Source organism: Myotis lucifugus, unplaced genomic scaffold (assembly GCF_000147115.1).
Source record: "Myotis lucifugus unplaced genomic scaffold, Myoluc2.0 scaffold_1215, whole genome shotgun sequence".
Lineage (NCBI taxonomy): Eukaryota > Metazoa > Chordata > Mammalia > Chiroptera > Vespertilionidae > Myotis > Myotis lucifugus.
In genome coordinates, this window is record NW_005872263.1 from 44,635 (window position 1) to 54,853 (window position 10,219).

General features: G+C 41.8%; 1 long non-coding RNA gene across 1 annotated transcript; it reads right to left on the reverse strand.

Annotated features, from left to right (window-relative positions):
• Nucleotides 1–4,265: 4,265 nt before the first annotated feature.
• Nucleotides 4,266–9,101, reverse strand: LOC102441917. The gene is made up of 2 exons (XR_330857.3): nt 8,917–9,101; nt 4,266–4,907 (listed from the first exon to the last, which is right to left on the reverse strand). It is a non-coding gene; the product is annotated as an uncharacterized LOC102441917 (long non-coding RNA).
• Nucleotides 9,102–10,219: the final 1,118 nt, after the last annotated feature.

Below are 10,219 nucleotides of genomic sequence, written 5' to 3' on the forward strand. Positions count from 1 at the left end.
ATGAGTAATGATGTATTTTTAGTATTGATGTAATATATAAATTAAGCTCTCTTCCCTGCTCACGAATAAGTCCTGGTCCTTTTCGTACCGTCGGGGGGCGCGCCGGGAAGCCGGGAAATGTGGCGAGATCGCTAGGTGGTAACCTCCCCCCTGCCCCGCCCCCACCCCCCCACCCCCGCAGCCTGGGGGGCGGGGGGCGCGGCGGGATCCGAGGGGCGTGGTCTGAGTGGGGTGCCGCGTCCGCCAGCGGGAGGACCCTGGTGGTGGCGCAGGGCCTCGACGCCTGAGGCTGGCGGTGGCCAGAGCGGCGGCCACATGGGCTCGGAGGCTAGGGGATGGGCTCTCGAATCTAGGATCGAGGATGTGGGTGCGAGGGGAGGGGGTGGGGGGACCCTGAACGTTCAGTTCTCGAGGCCCTGACAGCCCCCCACTCCGCCGGGCTGCTCCCGGGGACGGTTGGCAGGGGCGGCCTTTCGCACCCCCATGTCCCGGGACTGGCAGTGCCTCTCGGGGGTCCGTCCTGGCCGGGTGTGCGGCCATCTGCTGACCGGCTGGAGCCTGTGGTCGCCTGGCTCAGCTGGCAGCCACCAGTCATGGCTTCCCCTGCCCGTTTCCTTCTGTGAAACTGTTTGCAGACTGTTGTGCACTTTGGATTTCTCTGGCTGCTTCCTCGCGATTGTAACCAGGTGAAACGTTGGGTTCCTGTCGTGCCCCCGTGTTTTACATTAGGAGGCTCACAGCCTGTCTCCTTATTGACGATGTGAAATGTGATCATTTTAAGTCAAAGCCCCAGTCGCTCTCGAATCCCCTCGTCACATTCGTTCTCTATTGTCACCAAAACTGTTCTGATGATCAAGATCACCAATCACCTCCACGTTGCCAAATCTAACGGTCAGTGCTCATACCTCGTTTTCAAATGCGAGGGGTTTTCTTGTGATGTCTACATGCTGTCCATTCTCAATTTTGTCTTTTTCCATCAGTTGTTACTACTGTCAACTCAAGACTCTTAACTTCTGGCAACCCCCGCCCCAAAATGAACTAATTTATCTCACATTTAGAGCACGGGAATTAAAAGAGCAAGGCCCTGGATACAGCCTATCGGGGCACATCTTCCATCTCAATTTACTGTGATCTTGGCAAGTTTCTCACCTATAAAACGGGGTATATGATGGTACCTATCTTACAGGGTTAAGAATTAAATTTCAGCCCGAGCACCTTTAGACCTTTACATTCTCGGCGTCCTGCAGCCCTAAATTTGCATATTTGAATTTCCTGTTTGTAGGCTGTCAAGAATTGGGTATTGTTCAAGTGCTCACCCAATTCTATTAGCAAAGTGAGATTCTCCCAATTTGCTTAAAAGAATCCAACTTGCCCTGGCTGGTTTGGCTCAATGGGTAGAGCGTCAGCCTGTGGACTGAAGGGTCCCAGGTTCGATTCTGGCCAAGGGCACATGCCTGGGTTGTGGGCTTGATCCCCAGGAGGGGGCATGCAAGAGGCAATCAATCAATAATTGATTCTCATCATTGATGTTTCTCTCTCTCTCTCCCTTCCTCTCTAAAATCAAAATATATTTTTTTTAAAAAAGAAAACATTAGCCCTAGCTGGTTTGGCTCAATGGATAGAGTGTCAGCCTAGGGACTGAAGGGTCGATTCCGGCCAAGGGCACATGCCTGGGTTGCGGGCTCAATCCCCAGTAGGGGGCGTGCAGGAGGCAGCCAATCAGTGATTCTCTCTCATCATTGATGTTTCTCTCTCTCTCTCTCTCTCCCTTCCTCTCTAAAATCAATAAAATATATATAAAAATAAATAAATAAAAAAGAAAACATTAAGAGAATGTTCCCAAATTCCTCCCTAAATGTCCTTCCAGCTACAGTAATTCCCCTGGTTTCTCCAAGACCTAACCTAACATTATCTTGCCTTGGCCCTGGCTGGGTAACTCAGTTGGTTAGAGCATCATCCCATACACCAGGTTGCATCCCTGGTCAGGGGGCATACAAGCTGTAACCAGTGAATGCATAAGTAAGCGGAACAACAAATTTGATGTTTCTCTTCCCTAAAACCAAGTAAAAATTATCTTGCCACATAATTTCATAGGGTTTTTTCATTTGTATAGTTACTTTAGTATTCAAATGCTGTTTACCTTGTTGAAGATGCTAAAAACTAACCATAACCAAGTGTGTAAATTTAGTTAGTTCCCAACACGAATTCACTAAACTTTTCCTGAGCTGGAAGGAGTGGCTCGCCTCACAGGAATGAGAATACATGGCAGTTTTTGGGTCTCATTTTGTAACGGATGACTCATTGGATGATACCTAGACAGTGAGCACCTAGGACTATTTGTAAGGAACTGGTCTGTAAGCTTTCAGCAGGTAACTTTCCTTATCCTATTGGACACCCACTTCCCTGTTTTCATGAATAGTACTCCTGTGTCCCTTTGCACTGCAGAGACCTGAACAGGGGACATACCACTCAACTTTTAGTTTACATTGCAATGAATAAACTAGATCAGCCCTAGCCGGCTTGGCTCAGTGGATAAAGCATCAGCCTTTGGACTGAAGGGTCCCAGGTTCGATTCCGGCCAAGGGCACATGCCTGGGTTGTGGGCTTGATCCCCAGTGAGGGGTGTGCAGGAGGCGGCCGATCAGTGATCCTCTCTCATCATTGATGTTTCTTTCTCTCCTCCCTTTCTCTCTGAAATCAATCAATAAAAAATAAAAATAAACGAGATCAGTTGTTCTCAACCTTCCTAATGCTGCAAACCTTTAATACAGTTCCTCACGTTGTGGTGACCCCCAACCATAAAATTTTCGTTGCTCCTTCATAACTGTAACTTTGCTACTGTTATGAATCGTAATGTAAATATATGATACGCAGGATGTAGTTTGTTAAAAATCCTCCTATATAATACAAGGCTAATATATGCAAATCGACCAAACGGTGAAACAATCAGTTGCTATGACGCACACTGACCACCAGGGGGAAGATGCTCAATACAGGAGTTGCCCCTGGTGGTCAATGCACTCCCACAGGGGGAGTTCCGCTCAGCCAGAAGCCCCGAGTTGGGCTCACAGCTGGCAGGCGCAGCAGCAGTGGCGGGGCCTCTCCCACCTCTGCAGCAGCGCTAAGGATGTCTGACTGCTCCCCAGGGGGAGCGGGCTAAGCCAGCAGTCAGACATCCCCCAAGGGCTCCCGGACTGCCAGAGGGCACAGGCCAGGCTGAGACACCCACAAGTGCACAAATTTTGTGCACCAGGCCTCTAGTTGAACATAATTAAAGCATAGTGATTAATCACAAAAACAATATGTAATTATATGTTTTCCGATGGTCTTAGGCGACCCCTGTGAAAGGGTCGTTCGACCCCCAAGGGGTCACGACCCACAGGTTGAGAACCACTTAACTAGATGCTCTTGCCAATACTTCTACTAGTGCCTGTCTGAGGAAGCAGATGCAAAGGGTCACATTAAGATCCCTAAATGGTAGGCTCTAAAAAAATACAAATCATTAAGGAATTTTGTAACAACCAACAATATAAAAATTAAGTTATAGCTAAAAGTTTACAACCAGTAAGAACATAAGCTCAGTGTTGCACTTTGACATGGGCCTGTTCTTAGTTCACTGATGTCTAATATTTCACTTTACTTCCAGGAGCTTAAATTACTCAAATGGTTAGCCCTGGCTGGTGTGGCTCATGCACTGAAAGGTTGCCAGTCAGGGGACATCCCTGGGTTGGGATCAACTGCCCAATGGTGGGGTATGCAGGAAGCAGCCAATAGATTCCCTCTCCCTTCCGCTATAAAAATCAATACAAATTAAAAACAACACACTCAAGTGTTACAACTAATGGTCACTATCAGGGAGGTGTTATAGGTCTTAAAAAGGTTCGTTATCATCATTCCATGGCTAAAACGTCCTAAGAAGTAATTATTGGTGCTTAATAACTTCAGGGTTAATACACAGCATCTTAAAATGTTTGGACTGGACTTACTATGTTTATAAATGTACTTTCACTACTTACAGACTTCCACTATTTCCATGTAATATTGTTAGCTGACTAGGTTTGAAAGTTATTGGTTTAGAATACAACATATCCAAAGAGTTAAGATCTGGTTTTGGCAAAAAGATTCACTATACAAGGATTATACTTTCCCTCTCAACATTTGTTTCAGATATAAGGTGACAAAACACTTGATACTAAAATTATTTTGAATATGAACATTTCAAGTGAATTATAAGGGTAAGGTTGATAATAAAGACCAAAAGCAAGTATAGTTTAATGTATTTTAATAGCAAACTTACAGGAACAGCACAGAAGACAGACAACATTAAAAACATGTACTTGCATGTAGGACAACTAAGTTAGAAAAGTATAGTGAGTGGATGGAATCTACTGTATGATAAAAATGCTACAAACACCATTTAGTTGCCATCAATAAGAAATTTACTTGTTTTAAAAAAATCCAAATGCTGGCATTGTCCAGAAAAATTTAACAGGTTTATTTATATTGTTATAAAGTTGAACTGCTGAAACTTGTTCACTGAAACATTTGACTTGCATTAATGCTTTATGTCCCCGCATTTATATTAAAAAAATTCACACACAAATGAAAATGGAAAAACTGCCAAATACCTGATTTGTCCCCTATTTTCAACTTGCAATCATATACTTAGGTACCTTTTGACCCCATGAAAAAAAAAAAACCTAACGTTCAGAACTACCAATAACAGGAAGAAGAGAAAATTTTTTAAAAGAATGAAATGTTTCCATCATAGTGGATTCTTAAGCACGTTCTCCACGTATGCGGCGTGCTAGCTGGATGTCTTTTGGCATAATTGTTACACGTTTGGCATGGATAGCACACAGGTTGGTGTCTTCAAACAGGCCAACCAGATAGGCCTCACTTGCCTCCTACAACAGGAATAAAAAAAATATATATTAATGGTATTCCCAACTGTTAAAAAAGTTACAATGATGGGGTTACTGAACCCTTTAAAAACGTTAACTATTTTACCAGATGCTTACATTTAAAAACCTAGGGGATAAAGTTAAAAGGCAGCTTATAAATGGAATCATATAACCAATCCAAATACTCCTTCCCTGCTCAGTGTCTCACTCTGAATCCCACTCACACTCCCAGATAGGTTTGACCTTTGCCTTGCCCAATAATGCAATACAGCAGACAAATGGTGTTCACCTTATGGTCCTCCCTAGCCTACCCTCCTTTTACACCTCAGATTGCATCACAAGAGTACTGCAGGTTCCAGAACACACACACACGCTGACCTATTTTGCCTAGCAGATGTGCACCCCACCCCTATCAAGCACACCTTCCTCTATACACCCCCGTATATAGTGGCATTAATACTGGTCCATTAGGCTTTCCTATTACGCTGGAAGAGTCTTTGAAGGTATCTTCTTATCCCTACTATCACTGTTAGTTGTGGGAATCGCTCGCTGACACTTGGTATACAAAGAGGGAAAGGGGAGCTTCTACTGTGACTCAACTCAAAATGTCAGTGCATCTTACAGCTGTCTGAAAAGGTGGCTCAGTGGATAGAGCGTCGGTCTGCAGACTGAAGGGTTCCTTCCGGGTTTGATTCCAGGCAAGGGCACATGCCCAGGTGGTAGGCTTAATCCCCAGTAGGGGATGTACAGGAGGCAGCAGATCAATACTTCTCTCTCCTCACTGATGTTTCTATTTCTCTCTCCCTCTCCCTTCCTCTCTGAAATCAATAAAAACATATTTAAAACAAAACAAACCCAGAAATACTTGGGCAGTTCAAGCCCCATATTACATAAGACACACAGATGGGAAGTCAGGTTTGCCTTTTACAAACATTTTGACTATGCAATAAAACCACGGAGATTCTGCTTTCAAAAGCATTAACACAGCAACACTAATTCAAATGGTTCACATTATTCCAGCTTATGAAAAATATTTCTTCACCTTCTACCCTTCATCTAATCTCTCCTATAAAAACCTGTTTCACCCGAACTTCGCTCTCCCTACCTGTCGTTATGCAGCATTTGTGACCATAAGCCGGGTCTCACTGACCTACTCTGTGAGGCGACCTAAGACCGTCCCACGAAGGAGAATGCACGCACTCCTCTTGCCAGGCTTCCAGGTGCCGGTAACCTTGAAGCACCTCCACCCTGGCACCCATGAGTCGTACACCAGCCAACTCTTAAGGCCTTCAGTTACTTAACAGAGATTTCATTTTATACTCCTAATGCCTCGCTCTTAAGCAGATGTTTAATAAATATTTGCTGGTTGCGTTTTTATATTTAACCCTAACTTAAATTTGCATCTTTCCTATACAATGGGTCCCTCATATCAAACTCATTCCAAAGAATATATTAACAGCAAAATTCTTTAATTTAATATTCAGGGATTCATTCGAGTTATTCTAGAAATGGGTAAAAAGGTTTGGAAAATACAGCATATTGTAGCCTACTCTTGGGAGGTTTGAAGTTTAATGTTGTTTTACCCCCCTTATCTCAGCATTATGCATATCTAGAATGCTTTTGCAAGAAAAGAAAAAGCAGTAGTATGAGCTGATATATGGCCAATAGGCCCTGTGACTCGGAGACCATTTACGTAGCACTCCCCTGTGCTACTCAGATGCGCCATATGGCAGCCAGGGCTCTCAGTCCTGTCTTAGAACCTGGTTATCAGTTTTACAGGACTGGGTCTGGTCAACTCTAGAAGATTCAATCTATAACCCATATATTTCCAATTCTATAAACAATGTCCCAGTCTCCTAAACATTAAGGCTGTGATAAGAATGAAAGACTATCATGTTAATTTGTAGCCCAATGAAGGTAATTTTGAGATAACAGAAAATACCTAACAACTTGAAGGAAACATTTACAGCATTGTTAATCTTGTCCAATGTCTGACTCTTCCACCATTTCAACAAACCTTTGTCCGTTTTTAACATAAAAATACCTTAGTTCAAACTCTCAGATATTAAAGGCAAAGGCTAAGTTTTAAGTTTAGTCAATTCTTGATTATATCTATGGCAAACCTAGACTAACTTTTCTACCATCCTTACTAAACTACCCTCCTACCCTCATTTAGTTGTATTAGAAAAGTTGTAAATTATGTTATAATTCTGAAGCCAAAAACAAAGAAACCTTTGTAATTCATTGCTTTCTTTTATTACTCTTTTATTAGCCAATTCCCCATCTCTGTATCTTTGAGAACTGAAGTGCATATATAAAAGAAAACACAAAACAAAAAACTTAACTGAAGTGCATATATAAAATAAGAAAACAAAAAACTTGTAATAAAGATTACTCTTTCCAATAAAAATAAGAATGATCTAATACTAGAATATTATGGGCAGCAGAGGTGAACATTCGCTCAAAACCAATACAACTATACATAACAGCAACAATAAAAGTTTACACATGAATTTTAAAAAGACAATAGTCTTTTTATCCAGATTGTTTAGTAATTTCAATTTACAAGGCTGTATACTGACATTTAAACTCAGTAACAATGGAAGTTTACACATGGAATTTAAAGACAATAGACGCTTACTCAACTGTTTAGCAACCTCAAATTATAAGGCTCTGTATCACTGACAAACTCAAAATGTTGGATTTTCAAGTATAACTTATATTCTCAAAAAGCATAGTCCTGTTAACTCTAACTAGAAAACAAAATTAGCAGCTTTGAACCAATGCTAAGATTCTTAGTAATATTTCTGTGTTAAGATGGTGGGGAAATTGTGATTTGCAATGGCAATAATAAATGAAACAGGACCTGAAGATGATCTGTGATGAAACCAGAAAATAAAGTTTTAAGTAACAACACTGGAAGGTTTTAGTAGTTTGAAATTTCAATTCATTGACAATTTAATGGCTGCCTACACCTGGAATTCACCCAATGAGCCTGGAATTCACCAATCAAATGAAGTTCAGACTAACCATAGAAACAGCTCAACCAATTACATTTCAGTATAGAATCCACCTATCAAATCCTTCTCACTTATAAAGCAAAAGCTTGGCACAGCAACAGCAGCCTTGAAAATCACCCAATGGAGGGCACGTAGATTCCAGGCCCTTCCCAAAGAGACTGTAACTCAGATCTGTGGTGGTGCCCAGCAATCTGCATTTTTAATCACCTCCAACCCCACGCTCTAATGGGACACACCGATCTAAAGAATACCAAACACACAATAGAAAACAGGGTTACTTAAGCAAAACTATTCCCATGTACCTAATCAAATTATCTCACTTGTGGGCATTTCAAGTTTAACCTCAGCATAAACCACAAATATTTCAAATACATAACCACCCCTAAAATAGCATTTCTCAAAGTTCTGACACCTTGGACCCAAGATTAAATTTCACATGCTTCCCATTTAAAGTGAAATCCCTAACCCCCTTCAGCAAAGGACAAGCCTTCCAATCCTTGTTCCCTGACAAGCCGGTGTCTTTAAGAGCCGTTTCTCCGCACTGCCAGCCCTAAACCACGGCTCCATCTTCTACCTCACCGCACAGTTCTGCTTAGTGCCAGCCCAGCTAGTATGCTCTCTCCACCTTCATCTGCCTCTTCAGTACCAGCAAGACATTTATTCTAACATTCCTTTTCCGTCAGCACCTTGAAACTAACTACCAGTACAGACCAAGCCTTACTGTCCGACAGCATCCGTAAGCCAAACCCGACGGTACCTTCCCCCTTAAACATTGCTTATAGTGCAATGTTAAACATTTTTAATGGTATAATGGAATGCACACTAGGCTTTGGAGTCAAATGGGTTCAAATTACATTTTGTGTGTATGACCTAGAGCAACTGAACCTTTCTGACACCTCAGCAATGAAAAGAGGCTTGTGATGATTTAATAATCGTGTGTTCGTGGTACCCAGCAGCCCCAGCTCTTGGAGCCTTTCCTGCCGCCCTTTTACCTGCAAAGCACCAATGGCCGCGCTCTGGAAGCGCAGGTCTGTTTTGAAGTCCTGAGCAATTTCTCGCACCAGACGCTGGAAGGGAAGCTTGCGAATGAGCAGCTCAGTGGACTTCTGATAACGTCTAATTTCACGAAGTGCCACAGTACCGGGCCTTAAGGAAAAAAAAAATATTTTTTAACTTAAAGAAATGGTTACCAAATACATAAAAAACATAAAATAGTAAGTAGCCTTAAAGAAATGCAGTCTTTCCCCCTTTCCAAAAAACCAAACCACCCAATTTTCTTCAATTCTGTATTAAATTCCACTTATCAATTTATAACCCGAATATTCAAAAGTCTGTTAAGAGTAACAGAGTATCTTTAAAGCAAAAAGCATATTAGAATCCCGGCAGGGAGTTCATCAAAACACCAGGTATTTTATTCATCTTTAACATACACATCACTGTTGTAACGACAGCTTAGGAGGGTAGTAGGGCCACTAATAAAGAAGCCAGAATTGTTCAGATTCTTCTCCATCTGGCAGCTCTCCTTCCCACCAGCACCCCCTCTTCCTCTATCAGACCCATAAGCTTCATTCCCTAAGACCCTTGTGGCATCTGACTTTGATTTCCAAGAATACCTTTACTTTGCCACTGTCCCTCCCCTATAATTCCTGATTGTGCAGTGTCTATGGGAGGGGTTTTGTTTCTTTGAAAATAAGTCTCTCTCATAAGAAATCACCTCAGTTCTGACTTATTCCTTCCACTGCTGAGCTTTTATTTTTTGCAGAGGCCACCTCAGTACAGGCACCGTCTGCCCTCTAATGGCAGATGCCTTAACAGCACTGCTCAGGGTAGCTCAGAACCAAAGGCCTTAATAGGAGAAATAAGCAAATTCAAGTAAATGAGGGATGAGAAACCGACTGAAAAAGGACGCTGATCTTGATTAAATTATTATTTTTGCCAAAAGCAAATTCTCAAAATGTATCTTTAATTACCATCTTACTATTTTAAAAATATGTATTACTAACAGCTAAATAAGTCGTTAGCCCATTTAACTTTATTAGTGATGTAATAGGTCTCCTTTGGGTTATGGGTACGATTGTGGCTTAAAAATTAAACACGGTCCCAATAAAACCTAACGCTGAATTTTATGCAAATTTTCAAGTATTAGCAAATACTCAAAAAAAAAAACAAAAAAAAACGGTTTCTCTAAAGCAAAAGTTTGATTATACCTCTTTTTATTAGATTATGTGGATACTGCGCTTCGGGACTGTATTTCTTTTATCTTATTTGATGCGGCAAAATAATGTGTGTAGCTGT